We start from the raw sequence: 15,384 nt of genomic DNA on the forward strand, positions 1-15,384 counted from the left end.
GCACCTCGAATGACTTCTCTTTCAGACAGAAAGAAAATAAATAAGAATGGTAAAGGGAAGGGAAGATTGGGGAGCACACAGAACCTCTAATATGGGGGAGAATGGGAGACTTTGGTATGGAGGAGAAAAGGGGAGTAGGAGGAGGATTGGAGGGTGGCACACAGGGAGCTTGTGGGAAAAATGAAGAGATGCAAGGAGCCCTTGGTGTGTGCAATGAGCTCAGCCTACAGAAGCAATGGAGTGTGTGACTCTAGTACTTTGAAGGTATGCATTTTACAGCATAAACAGGAATACAAAATCCTACATATATGCAATGTGCCCTATAATGTTAATGCATAAAATGCTATTGTTGTATAAAATGCAACTTTCATATGTTCCTATTTTTGTGCAAGTTAAATTCTCAGCCTTAGCATTAGATTAACATAGTTTTTCATTTTTCATTTCCCTGTGTTTTTTAAAAGAAAAATGAAGAAGAAAGAGGGAAAATGGTGTTGGTGGATTTATTTGATTCTGTTCTCACAGTCAAAGTAAATATCACAGCACAATATAGGGATCACACATTCATTTCTGTAAGTGCACTTCCTTATGACACTGGTGTGGTTTTCACAGTACCAATACATGTGGCTATTATAACAACCACATGGGTGTTTGGGGGAAGTGCTCACTGGTGAATGTTGAGAGTGAGGGAGGATCTGGGCTGAGAGGCTAGTTGCAGTTATTAGGAAGAGGTCATGGGCTTGTGAAGTGGAACCAAATATAGGGGATTATTAATGAGGTACATTAATATGTATCCGTCATGCTCTGACGGATCAGCTAAAATCCATCAACTATAGGGATGGATTTTTCATGGGATGTTAGTGACAAGAAGTGTGGTCTTAATAGGGGAATTTGTAAGTTTGTGAACCAAGGCTTTCTCAGGTAGGGATTGGAGAGCTCCATAGACCCTGACTCTGTGGGAGCTCCAGGGCTGGAACACCCATGAAAAAAAATTAGTGGGTGACCCCTTCCCCCCGGCGCCTCCTACCCACTGGCAGCCCCACCGATCAACCCCTCCCCTGCCCTCCCAGTGCCTCCCACCCACCATAGATCAGCTGTTCTGTGGTGTGCAGGAGAGGCTCTGGGAAGAGGGAGGAAACTGGGGAAGGGGGATGGGGCGCGCATGGGGGAGAGGGTGAAACTGGTGGGGAATAGGCAGGGCAGGGTTGGGAATAGGTGAGGTGGGGGTGAGGGCTTGGGGGAAGGGGTGGAGTGGGGGGTGGGACTTGGGGTGGAGCGGGCGGGAGTTGATCAAGGAGGAAGCCAGCGCCTGTGGAGAGCTCCCTATAAACATCCACAAAAATTACCTCATTATGCTTCTTCAAATCCCTCCTTTACTGTGATGCCTACAAAAACTTGACAACAGTTAGGCTGCTGGTGAACTGAGACCACTGCCTAGCATGCTGGCCAACACTGTCGGTCTGTATCCATCCCTTGTCTCATGTCTTATACAGATTGAAAGCACTTTGTTATTATTATTTATGTGTATGATAGTAATGCCATGGCACTCCGACTGTGGCCCAAGACCCAATTGTGGTAGATGCTGCACACACACACAGAACAAAAAGACAGTCTCTGTTAGGGTGACCAGATGTCCCGATTTTATAGGGACAGTCCCAATATTTGGGGCTTTGTCTTATATAGGTGCTTATTGCCCCCCTTCTCCCCGCATCCCCGTCCTGATTTTTCACACTTGCTATCTGGTCACCCTAGTCTCTGTCCCAAAGAGTTTACAATCTAAGGGGTAGAAAGGGTCAGAGGGCTGCTGCCAACGAGAGGCTTCTGGGAAGTGCCTGCCACAGCTAGAGATACACTGGGAGGGAAAGCAGGGTAGGCATTTTTCATCAGCAAAGTGCCTCATGGTGTGGCTGGGGCTGTCCACAGTGGCTCATCTTCCACGTCCAGTGGCTCTGGTCCCTCCTTGTGCCCATCCTTGAGCTGGTTTAACCTGGAGCCACGAGCCAGGAAGGTGGAATGGTTTAGCTCTTCCCAGCTCCATCCAGTCTCTCCAGGTCTAACCCTTCCCTACCCGACCCACATCTCTGGGTCTCACCCCTCTCCCCTTGCTGAACCACACCCACACACCAGCTGGAACTAGGGGTGCTGGCTTGAAGTGGTTCCCCTCACATAGAGGATCCACAGGTTGATTCAATGGCTCTCAGCACCCCCACATCAGGGCTGCCCGGGGGGGGGGGCAAAGTGGGGCAATTTGCCCCAGACCCCAGGCCCTGCAGGGGCCCCCACAAGAGTTTTTCGGGGCCCCTGGAGCAGGGTCCTTCACTCACTCTGGGGACCCCGGAAAACTCTTGCGGGGCCCGAGCCCCCGGAGCTTCTTCTGCTCCGGGTCTTCGGCGGCAGGGGGTCCTTCTGCCCTGGGGCAGAAGGACCCCCTGCCACTGAATTACTGCCGAAGTGGGACCCGCCGCCGAAGTGCCGGGTCTTCGGCAGTAATTCGGCAGCGGGTGGTCCCCGCCGCGGGTCTTTGGGGCACTTTGGCGGCAGGTCCTGGAGCGGAAGGACCCCTCGCTGCCGAATTACTGCTGAAGCAGGGGCCCCCCCGCCGCCTAAGACCCCAGGCCCCCTGAATCCTCTGGGCAGCCCTGCCCCACATACAAATTGTTCCAGCTCCCCTGCCCACCCAGTTTCCCCGCTCCTTCCTCTTCCCCCATCCTTCCCATCTCTTTTTACCTCCTGCCCCCTTCCTTCATCTACCCCCTGCCTCTCCCCCGCAGAGCCCTGGGCTCATGCCCCGGCTTCTCCAGGGCAGTGAGCGGGTGGGGACGGGAACTGCAGCCGCAGCCACCGCTGGGGGCGCTACAGAGCAGCGACCTGCCAGCAGCAGCTCGGAGGGGCGCAGCCCCGCCTGCCATGTGACTCACAGAATGTCGGGCTCAAGCCCCAGCCCGGCACCGAGCTGTGTCCCCTCCCCGCCCCACACCTCAACGGGGGCAGGAGCGCTGCGGTCACGTGGGCTCAGAGTGATGTAATTCCCCTCCCTCCTCCTCCTGCCCCTCCCCGAGCAGTCGGAACGTTGGGAGCTGGGCGCTCGCTGCGTGTGTGTGGCTCGCGCTGACCACCAGCAGCAGCAGCAGGAAACTTTCCCAGGGCAGCTGCTGCTCCGCTTCCCTCTCCCCGGCCAGCGTGTCGGGCGCTGAGCGTGTGCAGCTCCGGAGCCGCCGGCGGCAGCAGGGCAAGGAGCCTCCATGGGGTGAGTGTCCTCACAGAAGTTGGCATCTATTTATCCAGCGCTCGCGCTCTCTCTCTCTTTTTTTTATTGTGTCCTGTTCCCACCCCTTCCTTTTGTTATTGGGAATTCAGGGAGCAGAGTGGCTGGGGAGGAGGCTATGAATCGGGGCATTGTGTGCATGGCTCAGCCCACAGAGAACGGGCAGGGGAAGGAGGAGGAGGCGGCGAAGTGGGGAGCCTGCTGCCTGCTCCTGGGGTCTCTAGGAAAAGGGGGGTAGGAATGCGGTGCCTGTGGAGGGGAGAGAGATGCACGCTCGCTGGAAGGAGGGGTGGAGGGAATGAATGGGCGAGACGGAGGCAGGGGAGCTCTCCAGGCTGGACCCTTGTTGCTTCCGTCTCTCCTCCCCTGCTCCTGGAGCCCTGAAGTTTGGAGAGACCGGGAGGGAGGCAGTGGTAGCAGGCAAGGATTTCATAGCCGCTCTCCTTTATTGTGAGTCAGCCTGTGATTTCCAGGGCTCGGGGCTCTGCCTCCGCTGAGTGAGTGGGAGGCCTCCTCTCTGCGGAGCGGTGGAGGAACAAGTTTCCTTAAGGAGAGGGAAGAGTTTACAGGCGGTGTGGGTCGCCGCGTTGGGCTTTCTGCTCTCTGGAGCATGGGGAGATTTCTCTCTGCTCCCCTCCCACCAGAAGCTGCTGATAGTGCGTTTCCTTTAGCAGAAAGTTAGGTTTTCCCCCCACCGCCGTGCGTCTGGATTTGAAGAGGATCCAGAGGGCCGTGCACAGCAGCCAGTGACTCAACTGCAACTTTTTTTTACACTAGTCTCTCTCCTGTGGTGGGTCGCATCAGGGCTTTGGAGAGTTGACAGCTGCAGCTCATGTGTGAGTAATAATAGCCTAGATTTAGTAAACTGTAAGCGGTAGCAGTCAGCATCTATGGATTTCTCTCCCGAAGAAGCTCCTCCCCTGCCAAGGTATCTCTGTCTCACAGGCAGGGTTTGGGGAAAGATCTCCTAGTGGAATTTGGTGTGTGTGTGTGTGGAGATCTATCTATAAATATATAAAATCACCTCTTTTTGTTATGTTGCTGACGCTCTTACTCTAAATGCCCAAAGTTTCTGTAAATAATGCTTAATCCTTTCCCCTTTTTTACCCTCATATGGGATTTTTACCATTTGTGTAGCAAAGGATGCTGGGACTGCTTAACAGAAGAAGTTCTAATTCTCTTGATCGGAACCTACCATAGCTTTATTGCAAATAATAAAATACCTCACTAATGCCCTTGTAAAATATCTCATTCAAAGCTGTAGTTAAAATTGTCAGCATTTGCATTAAAAGTATAAACCTCTCTTCTGGTGTTCGCATCTCCGTTGGTGAAATTTTTCTCCATCCAGAAACAGTCATGTACATATGGGAGTTATGAGGACTGAGTTTAAAGTAACTTTTGAGAAAAGTGACCAAAACAGACGTGTGTGTGTGAGAGTACCCCCCACCCCTTTCCTGTTTTTTACTCTTTAAGATGGGTTACCTTGTCCTTGACTCTGTCTGTTTAAATTTGGCCAGAATAGGAATGGTTTCTTCCTTTACTTTCCAATGGAATTTTTTTTTGAAAGACAAATTTCCCTGCAGTCTTGGCAAAACAAATATTGTAGAGCATTCTGCCTGTGCTCTAATCTGAGAGTAAAATCCATTAATCTGTTTTTGTTGTTCAGGCTCTGAAAGATGTAGAAAGTAAAGTACAGTGATAGTGCAAATAATACAAAGTAAGCTAGATTCTTAACGTTCAAAGTTACTCTGAGTAGCATAAGGACCTTGCTTTTTTAGTTTTTTTTAAACCTGATGAGGTCCTTCCTATATAATTTTCTTTTTTACTGTTATGAACTTTTAAGATAAATTTAGTTCATAACTGCAAAAGTAGCAGTTTAAGGGGATACTGAGGCTTAAAAGTTTCAGTTTATTGGAAATAATCTTATCAGATCAGGATTTCCCACAGGTGACAATTAAAAATGGACCGGATTAGTAACCCAGTCAGATCCACACTGGAGTTCATATTTCTAATTCTTACCAAAAACCTGTGAAGAGGATTTTCCTTCCCCTCTCCTTTTTTTTTTTTTTTGGCTGTATTGTGTTACTTGTCAAATCATTTTAGTTTCTCACTGAAAAATCTACTTTTAAATATTCCTCCGTTTAAGAACATGAACCTGTAATAGAATATAAATATGGTTAATGATTATGCATGCAAAACACTCACTGTACTGACAGATTTTAAACATTTATTGTCCAATCATCAGTTGTGCATTTTGAAGCCTCTTATTTAGTGCCATCTCCCTGCTGGTTTCAGAATAGCATTAAAAAGCTTAAAACACCAAATATATGTATATTACTAGACCAGACACTGTAGACTGATTAGGTGGAATTTATAAATCTCTAGACGTGCTTAGCTTTTGGCACACACTCATAAAGAGAGGTAAGTGAACTTTTTTGTATTTGCTAATGAAAGAGTCACACAACAACTACATAAACAGAGGTGTGAAAGAGCATTTGAGAAGAACAACACAAGACTTGTTTAGAACCAGACATTCTGTCTGATAGAGAAGCAAAGTGCCTTGCCAACATTTACCTGTATACCATGCATAGCAAGAGTATATCCTTCAGACTCCAAAATATTGGGGATATGTGTGTGTACCATTCTCTTCCCTAATCCAGAAATGCACCTATCAATATAACAAAGAAGCCGGCTTTCCCAAAAACAACTGATTATGTAAAATGGGTAAGAGTAGAGTGAACAGAGCTGCTGCTGAAAGTTTTCATGAAAGGGTTTAATAACGCATCTCTGTTCAGTTTTGATATAGCCCCACTTGGGTGCCTTTCCGCAGCCCCGTTTGGTGAGGCATATGTGTTTAAAAGGAGAACAGTTCCAAGAGGACTGGAAGCTAAGTTTCTGGGCAGTTCTAGGTTTTTGTGAAGATTAATGGCACAGTCTTTGCACCAGCTGTAGTAATAATCCACTATGATCAATTCATTCTGGTAGCTGAGTATGTTCTGGTTCTTGTTGCATGGTGGTGATACCTGAAATAACAATACACAAAAATGTATAAAAATAGAACTAACAAATCTAAAGCTTTAGTGTTTTGTTCTTTGCCGTCTCAGGCAGAAACTAAAATAGCCAAAAGAAAACGCTTTTGGGATTTATATCAACTATCTAGGCAGGTTTTTGCTGGCTTCTGTGGGTTATGACTTCACCAGAAGATATGAATTGAAATTACTGCAATTCTGGCAGTAGCTTTTCTACTGTGCATAATGCTTAATTCTTTTAAGAGGGGGTCTATATTAGAGATTGCAGAAGTAATACTTTTAATGATGGCAGCTTAAGTAATAAACTATCATAAAACTGCTTGGAATAAAGTTGGGTTTGGGGTAGGAAAGAGAGAGGGCTAAATTCACCATTGGCCCTTACAGCTGGGAACTGGTGTAAACGGTTAGAGAGAGCTTCAGGGATAGAAACTAAAACAGACCTGGTGGCAGCAGCATTTGACAGTCCCAGCTCCTCCATTTCTTGTTGCAGAAGAGACTGACTTGCCCAAGATCATACCAGAAATCTGTGGTGGAGTAGGGCAGTGGTCTCCAAACTTTGATCGTGCACCCCTATTAGTAAAAACATTTTTGAGCACGCACCCTCTGCCGCGCCGGCTCTACCATTTTTGCCAAAGCAAAAAAAATTAAAAAAATAAAAAGGCCGCTCGGACTCCTGCCTGAACTGACGAAGCAAAAAAAAAAAAAGTGCTCCTCCTGCTGCGCACCCCCAAGGATCCTCTTGCGCATCCCACTTTGGAGACCACTGGAGTAGGGAATTCAAGCTGGGTCTACCTGAGTAGTGCCTTAACCATTATACCATCCTTCCTCGGTATTACTATATGCAGTATTTACAGTGAAGTCAGTTTGATATATTGACATTGCATCCTGTCCCTACCCTAAGGAAAGGGTTTTCAATAATACGGATATGAATGGGTGCTCTCGAGGGGCAGTGTTAACATGGATTCATGGGTTAAATTGCACCCACACCACTCTGGGTGTTGCAGCCTGGTGCATGGGGTTGCAATGCTGAAAGCGGGAAGCCAGGCCCCGCCTGGTGGGACAGGAACTGCAGCTGTGCAGTGAGTGTGGGATGGGCTCACTCTCTATTCCCCCCCTTCACCCTCCCCCAGGAAAGAGTCTTGTGGTACCTTATAGACTAACAGACGTTTGGGAGCATGAGCTTTCGTGGGTGAATACCCACTTCGTCGGAAGCATGTAGTGGAAATTTCCAGGGGCAGGGTCCCCCAGGGTCTCCCCTCCTCATTCAGCTAGGATTAGTGTTGTGGTGCCAGGGTGGAGGGTACTGCTATGGTTGGTTGGTGCCTCCTTGGTTCACTCTGCCCTCGGTGCTCTCAGTACTTAATTGTAGGGTTAGTGATGTTGATTCCTTAGCAGGCTGAGCTTTTCTCTTAAATGTTCTATGGAGCAAGGCATACCTACAAATTATTTTGACTTTCTAAAGCCATTTCAGTTTAAAGATCACTTCCCTTCTCAATCAGGGTTTACTTCCTTGGTGTGGCTGTAATCGTGCTAGTTCATACAGTTGATGCCTTTTAGGGCAGACTATATACTTTCAGATATACTACTTTAAAAAAAGAGCTTGCTTATATATATTTATTTATATAAACAAGCTCTTTTTAAAAAGTAGAATGTTTGAAAACTTTTCTTAGTGAGAATATTTCTTCAATGGGGTAAAATCCTTCAGGAAATCATCTTGTGGCAGGGACAGGGTTTGAGGGTGAGGTATGACAGGTGTCTTACACACACTAAATAAAGATACCCGTTCATCCCTGTTAACACTTCCCATGTCACTGTTTGTTTTTCATGGGCTGCTTTACAGCATTCTTCCATAAAGCAACATTGTACAGCCTTGGATTTAAGATTAAATCTTTATACTTTCTTCATGCTTGCTTACTCCCTAAGGAGCAATTAGTTGTCTGATGTGAAGTATCATAAAGGAACAAGTAGAAGGTACTAGCTGTTGTGAGATGCAGTTCTCTGAATGCCTTCTGTGCTGCTTTCTCAACAAATAGGTTGTTCGGCACATCTCTGCTGGTTACATCCCTTGCTCTTGATTGGGCACCATTGCTTCGTCTGATCACTCTTAAATCTTTAATACGATAACAAGTGGAACTGTGGCTCATGTAATCTTTTTATTTTTATTATTTGTAACTAGATGCCTCAATCCAAACCAGGCCTTGCTGTGTAAAGTGCTGTAAAAACACATTGCTGGAAACAACTAGTGTCCTGAAGACTTTGCAGTCCAAGTAGAGAAGGGAAGACACAAGGGGGAAGAAGAGGGTATTTTTGTTCTCCTTTTTAGAGATGAGAAATTGAGGCACAAAGAGATTATGACTTGCCTGAGATCATACCGAGCTATGCCATAGACTTTGTGTATTGGCCCCATATTTCCTAAGTCCTAGAGAGTGTTTCAAACCGAGACCATCTTTCCTCTGTCATTTTGACTAAACATTCTCCATTATTAAGAGGATAATTTTTTTTCATAATTCCCATGCCACACTTGGCCTTCTGAGGCACCTGACCATGAAGCATGTCTCAGGAGTAGGCTTTGGACTGCTGTTGGCATTGTTGCCTAGCTAATGTCTGCTTCTGATCAACAGCGTATACTGGGTTAGAGATAAGAGTACAGTAGATCAGTCTTTCTCACCACCCCCACTCCATCTTCCTCAAAGTAATTGTTCTCCCAATACCCAACTGAAAGAGACACTGGCAGCTTGAAATCTGTTTGGTTTCTAAAGCTGAGATTAAAGTAACTTAAATCATTACACCTGCCCTTGCCCCTGCCCGTTTCTGTGGTCTTACATTTTCCTAGCCTTTAAAAAAAAAAAAAAATTCAGTTTGCTGATTCTGCATTAAAGACCTGCCCAGACAGCGGAGTCTGACTAGACACAGGGCAAAATGTGAGTCTAATGAATAAATGAGTAAACTCCAATTAACTTCAGTGATTTCACCTAGCGCGCTATTAGTGGACAAGATAAACTGAAGAAGGGTCTTGTTTTCTTCTTTTGTATAATTCTTTCCAGTTACAGTAACTGGGTGGCACTAAGGCCTTGTGTGTTCACACAACTTCTACTGGTTGGGTTTAAAAACCAATTTTAGTTTATATAGTTAACCTGGCACAAAACCCTATGTGGACACTCTTAAATTGGTTAGCGTTAGGCTTCTAAGGCATCCATACAGGGGTGGCTTACCTGGATCAGCTGAATCAACTTAAAAACAGATTTTAAATTGTTACAAGTTACAGACAAGGTCTAAAAGTAGAGGGTTGAAACACTGAGTTATTTCCTACAGTGGATGTGTAGTTTTGTGGGGGTTTTTTGTTCGTTTGTTTCTGCTGGTCTGGCTGTACCGCTATAGCTGTAGTTTCAAACAATGCTAAATTGCATCTGTGCACAAGTCACTTTTTTCACCAGTGCAGTGCATTCCCACCGGAGGGTTTGCACTTGTACAGCTACATCCTTGTAGCTACACCTGTGCAAAAAATAAAACGTCTGAGTCAGTGTCTTATTAGTTTGATTTACTGTGCTGGCTTCCACAGAGAGTACTTAAAATTCATTGACTATAGACTAGATTTAAAATAAACGAGTCAGTAATTTGACTGTGAAACAAAAATTGTACATCTATGGTGAACCTATAAGATGCCTAACCTCAGCTTGTCAGCATAGGAATCTGAATGATTAAAAAGTAAGAAGCATTTCTTAGTAGTACAAACTGTGAAATGTAATAACTCTAGTCCCCTTGCCTCTGCAGAGAGGAGCCAGAATCTGTGGATCTTAGTGCAGAAAGAGGAACCAGCACTGCAGTATGCTTGCTTCTTCCTCTCAACCCTATAGACGCCCATCTGTAGAGACTTGGGGAAGATCTGAGCTGTAAGAAGGGAGGGACTGTGGCTGTTGTTCTGGCTGGACTCTCCCTGAGCCTAGAGCCATGGGGCAAAGCAACATGAGTGTCTACAAAGAGTTGGCAGTAAACTACGTGGGTTCACTCTCATAACCTCTTTTCACCCTCTGAGGGATGTTCCAGGGGCAGTGATTGTCAAGGTGAGGCTTGGGTGCTGTGTGGCAGTTAGCAGTTTGGTGGCAAGAGATTTTCATGTGGGTGGTCCCTGTCTGTGGTGAGTCCCCTGATGTAGCTATGGATTAAAGGGGATTGGTGGATGTAGGGGGCCAACCCTCAGCCTCTTCTGTAAAGGGAGAGAAAACAGCCCTTCTCTGTGCACCCTGTGAGGGAGAAAATGAAAAGCTTGGTGAAATGACATTTACTGGTGGGTGGGTGACTACAGCAATATGGTTACAAAAAATGCTGGATGGTTGTAAGCACCTAGGTTGGAAGATAATTTTTTTATTAACACAAAGGTTACAGCTAGGAGAATGTGATACAATGGAGAATTTTAGAAGGATATCAAGGGGAAAAGCTTTCCAATAGTGGGATGTACTGTATTTGAGTGGAAAAAAATCTCCCAAGGGAAGTTGAGTGCACATTGCTTAACCCATCTAAAAGCAGAGATGACAAAGAGCTGGAGGACACAGGAGACTGTCCTAAACAGGCAGGGTGGGACTAGGTCACCACTAAAGGTCTCTGATGTGTCTAATGTCTATGATTCTGTTTAAAGTAGGATTAGCTGTGTACAAATCATTCATTCTCTGTCTTGAGTAGCCCTTGAGTCACACAGTGAATTTCTCAATGTGTTTTCATAGTCAGTAAAAGTAGATTAACCAAGACACGAATTGTCTTTCTAGGTACATGAAGTTTAAAATCACTTTGTTCCAGTTGCCTTTTTATATGATGTAAGCAGGAAGATGGCTTGCTTAAGATGGGGAAAAACTGAGCCACGCTGATACACTCATGATACAGTAACCCTTTCCATTATTTGTCAGATGGCATACGGTTCTCTGCCATAGACTGGGGGGAGGGAAATGATGTGAATGTGATGGAAATCACAAGATATTTAATAGAATGGAAAGTGCTGGAGGTATCTTTCCGTATGGTGCCAGCTTGTATGGTATGGTAACCAAAAGCTGCTAAGAGGATGGACAAAAGCTAAGCCCGCCCAGTGGCTCTGGCAATGGAAGAAACCCAGGTTTGTGAGTGGCATTAGTGTTCTTGTTAACTGGGTCAGCAGAGCTTGACCGTGTGAAGGATGTGTGACAAGCACAGGTATTGAGGTGGGCAGTAGAATAGTCACTAGCTGTGCAAGTGCCTGTGGCTAATTAACAGAGGAACACTAACTGCCAGCAGAGTTTGTTCTTGGGAATGAGAGCTGAATTCATGGCCTAGGAGGAAAATTATTATCTGAAGCGTTATTGGGCAAAGGAGAATCCCTGCTAGGTGTTTGGTATGCAGGTTTTTACTTCATGGAGTCTCTGACTCTTCTCCTTTATTGGCTGATAGAAAGCTCTACTTGAGGCAGGGGGAGAGTGAGGTTGGAAAGAGAGGACTGGTTGAAGTTGTGAACGTCATTTTGATTATGTTGGAAAAGCTTTATCAGATATGAAGGTTTTGTAGCCTTTCCTAAAGGGCGGGCTGACTTTGCATTCATCTAATCTCCATCTCCTCAATTGAGAATTAATTCTGAGATTAGTATTGTGCTGTGAGTATAGGAATGTCATAAATTGGATACAAATGTGGTCAGAAAGAGATAGGGCTATCACTTGGTAGAAAAACTGAATGTGACAATAGAACTTACATCTTCTACTTTGCAGAAATACACTGATATTTCTCTCCAATATTTAACCCTTCTGGTGTTAGACATTCAGGGCAATGAGCCTTAGCAGCAGAGAGTCATTTTCAGTGTCACAAAAATAGAGCATACAGAATGCCCTAAGGCCATTTTATGTTGCTTCACTGAATTCAAGGGGCATTCAAGGAGTTAATTACAATGTTGTTTGAAAGACCTGGCTCTGATTCTAATATAATTTTAATTGGGAGAAAATATAAGCCTAGGGTTGCTATTTACTTTGATTTGATTTGCCCTAATGTAAATCAATGGGAGTGCTTGCCCTAGTAACTTTTTAAGCCTTAATACTTAATTGTATGAATATTAGGTTCAGACACCATACATATAGAAATATCGGGGCCTCAGATTACCACTATCCTACCGCACCTTATTGTAAAATTGTGGCATTTCTATGTTGACAGTGAACCTTGCTGGGGTTTTAGTATGGACTGCTAAAAGTTAATATTTTTTTAATTATATACTAAAGGGACTACAGATCAAGTATTGCGTATTTAATTGAACTTGCAATCGAATGCTTTTAACCAGAATTAACCTGCGGAACTTGTGGATTTACACGCTCTGACTTCAGTAAGATGCCATGGATACAAATTGACAGTGCTCAATATTTATTATTGCATCTGCTCTAAAATGGGAACTACTGGTACACTCTATTTGATAAATGGATTGGAAAGATGATCTTTGTTAGTACCTCTGTATCACCTGTGAAATACTGTTTTGGAAGGTCGTGGAGCAGTGCTTATTTGTGAATTTCAGTGGATGTGCCTGTATCTTGTACAACAGTAATACAGTATGTTACTACCTTTTATCTGTGGGAGAGGCACACTTGTCATAAAGGTGTCCTGAAGTGGGACACTGACCTCTTCTGTGCTAATTCCAATAGTCACTCCCTTTTGAGAATGTAGACCTTAGTAAGAGGAAACAAAAGCCAGTTGTTTTTTTTACAGGTTTTTGTGCCTCTATTGCTGAGGGATCGTGAGCATTATGATGCACAAACTCTAATCTTAATGTTTGTTTTTAGTTGTCTCTGATGAAAAGATGAGAGTATGTGGGTCATGAACAATACTAAACCTGGGAATCTGTGGGGTGATTGGTTTCTCTCCCCCTGCCCCTCCCCCCCCCCTTTTTTTTTGGCATCCTACCAAAAATTTTATTCTGCTGTGGATTTAGATAATGCCATAATATAAAAAATGCACATACTGTAGGCAACGTGATCTTGATGAATCTTGTGGAAAAAAATTAGTTGTAATGTTGGCCTCCAACAGGAAGCTCTCCCCAACAAACCCCAACACTCATCAAAACAGCTGCTAATTGGAATCAGGGCCAGCTCCAGGTTTTCTGCTGCCCCAAGCAGCAAAAAAAAAAGAGCTGCGGCAGTGCGGTTGCGCCGCTCCACTCTTCGGCGGCAGGTCCTTCTCCGAGAGGGACTGAGGGACCTGCTGCCAAAGACCCAGATGAGACAGCCAATACCAAGGGGCGGCACAAGCACCTGCTTCTTTAGCTGGTGCCTGGAGCCTGCCCTGATTGGAATGTATAATAAGTCCTACATAAAGCCCAGTTCTGCAGACAGAGTGGCTGCATACTCAGGAATTCCCATAGAGGATCTCACCACTAGTCCATCTAGTCAGGTATCCTGTCTTCCATAACATCCTGTCTTCAGCTGCTTCAGATATAGGTGGAAAAAACCCCGAACAAACCTGTAGCAGACAATTGTATAGTAGCCTGCCCATAAGGGAAGGTTTTGTTTCTGGGTGGCCGTGGTGTTTATTTAAATCCCTGCTTGGTGATTTCTTTGCCCTGATGCATGAACATTTGTTTTTAGTCCTTTTAAAATTATTTTAAAGGAATAATTGAACAGTCTGGTTACTTATATAAGTGTTTAATCTGTCTTAAATCCTGCTAAACTATTGGCTTTAGTGATATCATGTGGTGATATGTTCCAGAGGCTTTTAAATAAAAGATAACACCTTTATATCATTTTTAAAAGTGATCATCTGCAAAGGACTTTTTAAAATATTGGGCTTCTGCCATCTCCTCCACCCCCTTTTTTCTGCTTTGATGTATAAAGAAGGCCTGACATGTGAAAGTCTTGGTTTTTTTACCTGAGCAATACCAGGAAAGTCACGGTTGCTCTTCCTTGGTTTTGCTGGAGGACCTTTAGGAAGTGTCAGTTGTTCGTTGTGAGCTGGTGCCTCCTTCATTGGAGAGATGAGGTTGCTTGATCTTGATAGAGGCTGCCTTTCATCAGAGTCAATCAAGTTAAATGGATTTGACAAAAATAAAATTGTTAGTTCTTAAACATTACAATACAAAACCCCTTCCCCATAAAATTGCTTGACTTTTACTCTCTGGGTTGGCTCATGACTTGTCACCCTCTCATTAATTCTCCATCATTTTAGCATCCTCCTGCCTGGACAGCACCTGCAAAATAAAATGAGTTTCGTGGTGTTTTTTGCAAAAACCTTTCAGGACTTCTGTCTGTCATAAAGAAGTGCCTGCCGCCCCTCCCCCCCAAAAAAGGGAGGGGGAGCTCAAGTCCATTGTTTTTCCACCTCTGGAGAGGTCACTCTTTACACTTGTTGCTTTTTGAGTTTCATTGACTGTCCCCTTGTTCTTGTATTACAAGTAAGTCAATGGTCTGCCTGCAGAACAACTACCTAATCATGCCTGAGTCCTTTTAATTAGATTTGGTGTTACTTTAACTTTCTACAGAAAGGTATTTGTTTTGGGGGAAGGAGAGGAATTGGCCCACCTACAGACCTACTTGGCATGTCTGTGAGATATTTTGGGAAGCTTATTCATGTGGTGGTGGTGTTTAAATATCTTCATGAGAGCTCTGGTGATTTAAAAGCTTCCAATAGCTGTGCTTAGTTCAAAAGGATGGTTTGTAGTATGATGTGTGTGGTATTGGGTTTTTTCCTGACTTTCCACAAATATACCACCTTCTTGCAACGAAACTGTTGATAAAACTATAGATACCATTTTGAAAGACTACATGCGCGTGTGTATTAAATCTTAATTTGTACAATAGTGTGGTAATTTTAACTTGATTGCCAAAAAATAAATTCACACTTTAACTTAACCGATGTGATGAAAGAATGTTGTTGGTGTTTTTTTTTTCTTTATCAAACTGGAGTTTAGCGTCTCTGAAAATGACATGAAATTTCATACAGTGAACCTTGGTGACCTATAGGAATTAGGGGAGGGAAGTATATTCATAGTTATTCATTTATTTGACTAGACTCTGAACTTCAATAGGGAATGATTTTTCTTTATTCTAATTTGGAGGGGGAAGTTGCTAGAAAGAAACAGAAGTTTGTGCATATGAATATTCTTTG

General features: G+C 44.4%; 1 protein-coding gene across 5 annotated transcripts in view; it reads left to right on the top strand.

The window, feature by feature from the left end:
• The window catches only part of RAI14 (retinoic acid induced 14), a 159,488-nt gene that overhangs the window by 36,662 nt on the left and 107,442 nt on the right, over positions 1–15,384 (top strand). For 2 of the 5 annotated variants that reach the window (XM_039544732.1, XM_039544736.1), the window contains exon 1: positions 2,966–3,244. The exons of 2 other annotated variants lie outside the window; for them this stretch is intronic. The gene's annotated coding sequence lies outside the window, so the exon portion shown is untranslated. Of the gene's footprint in view, positions 1–2,965; positions 3,245–3,714; positions 4,099–15,384 lie in introns of those variants that run through there. One more of the 5 variants, XM_039544735.1, reaches the window with a different exon arrangement.

Source organism: Mauremys reevesii, linkage group 6 (assembly GCF_016161935.1).
Source record: "Mauremys reevesii isolate NIE-2019 linkage group 6, ASM1616193v1, whole genome shotgun sequence".
NCBI lineage: Eukaryota > Metazoa > Chordata > Testudines > Geoemydidae > Mauremys > Mauremys reevesii.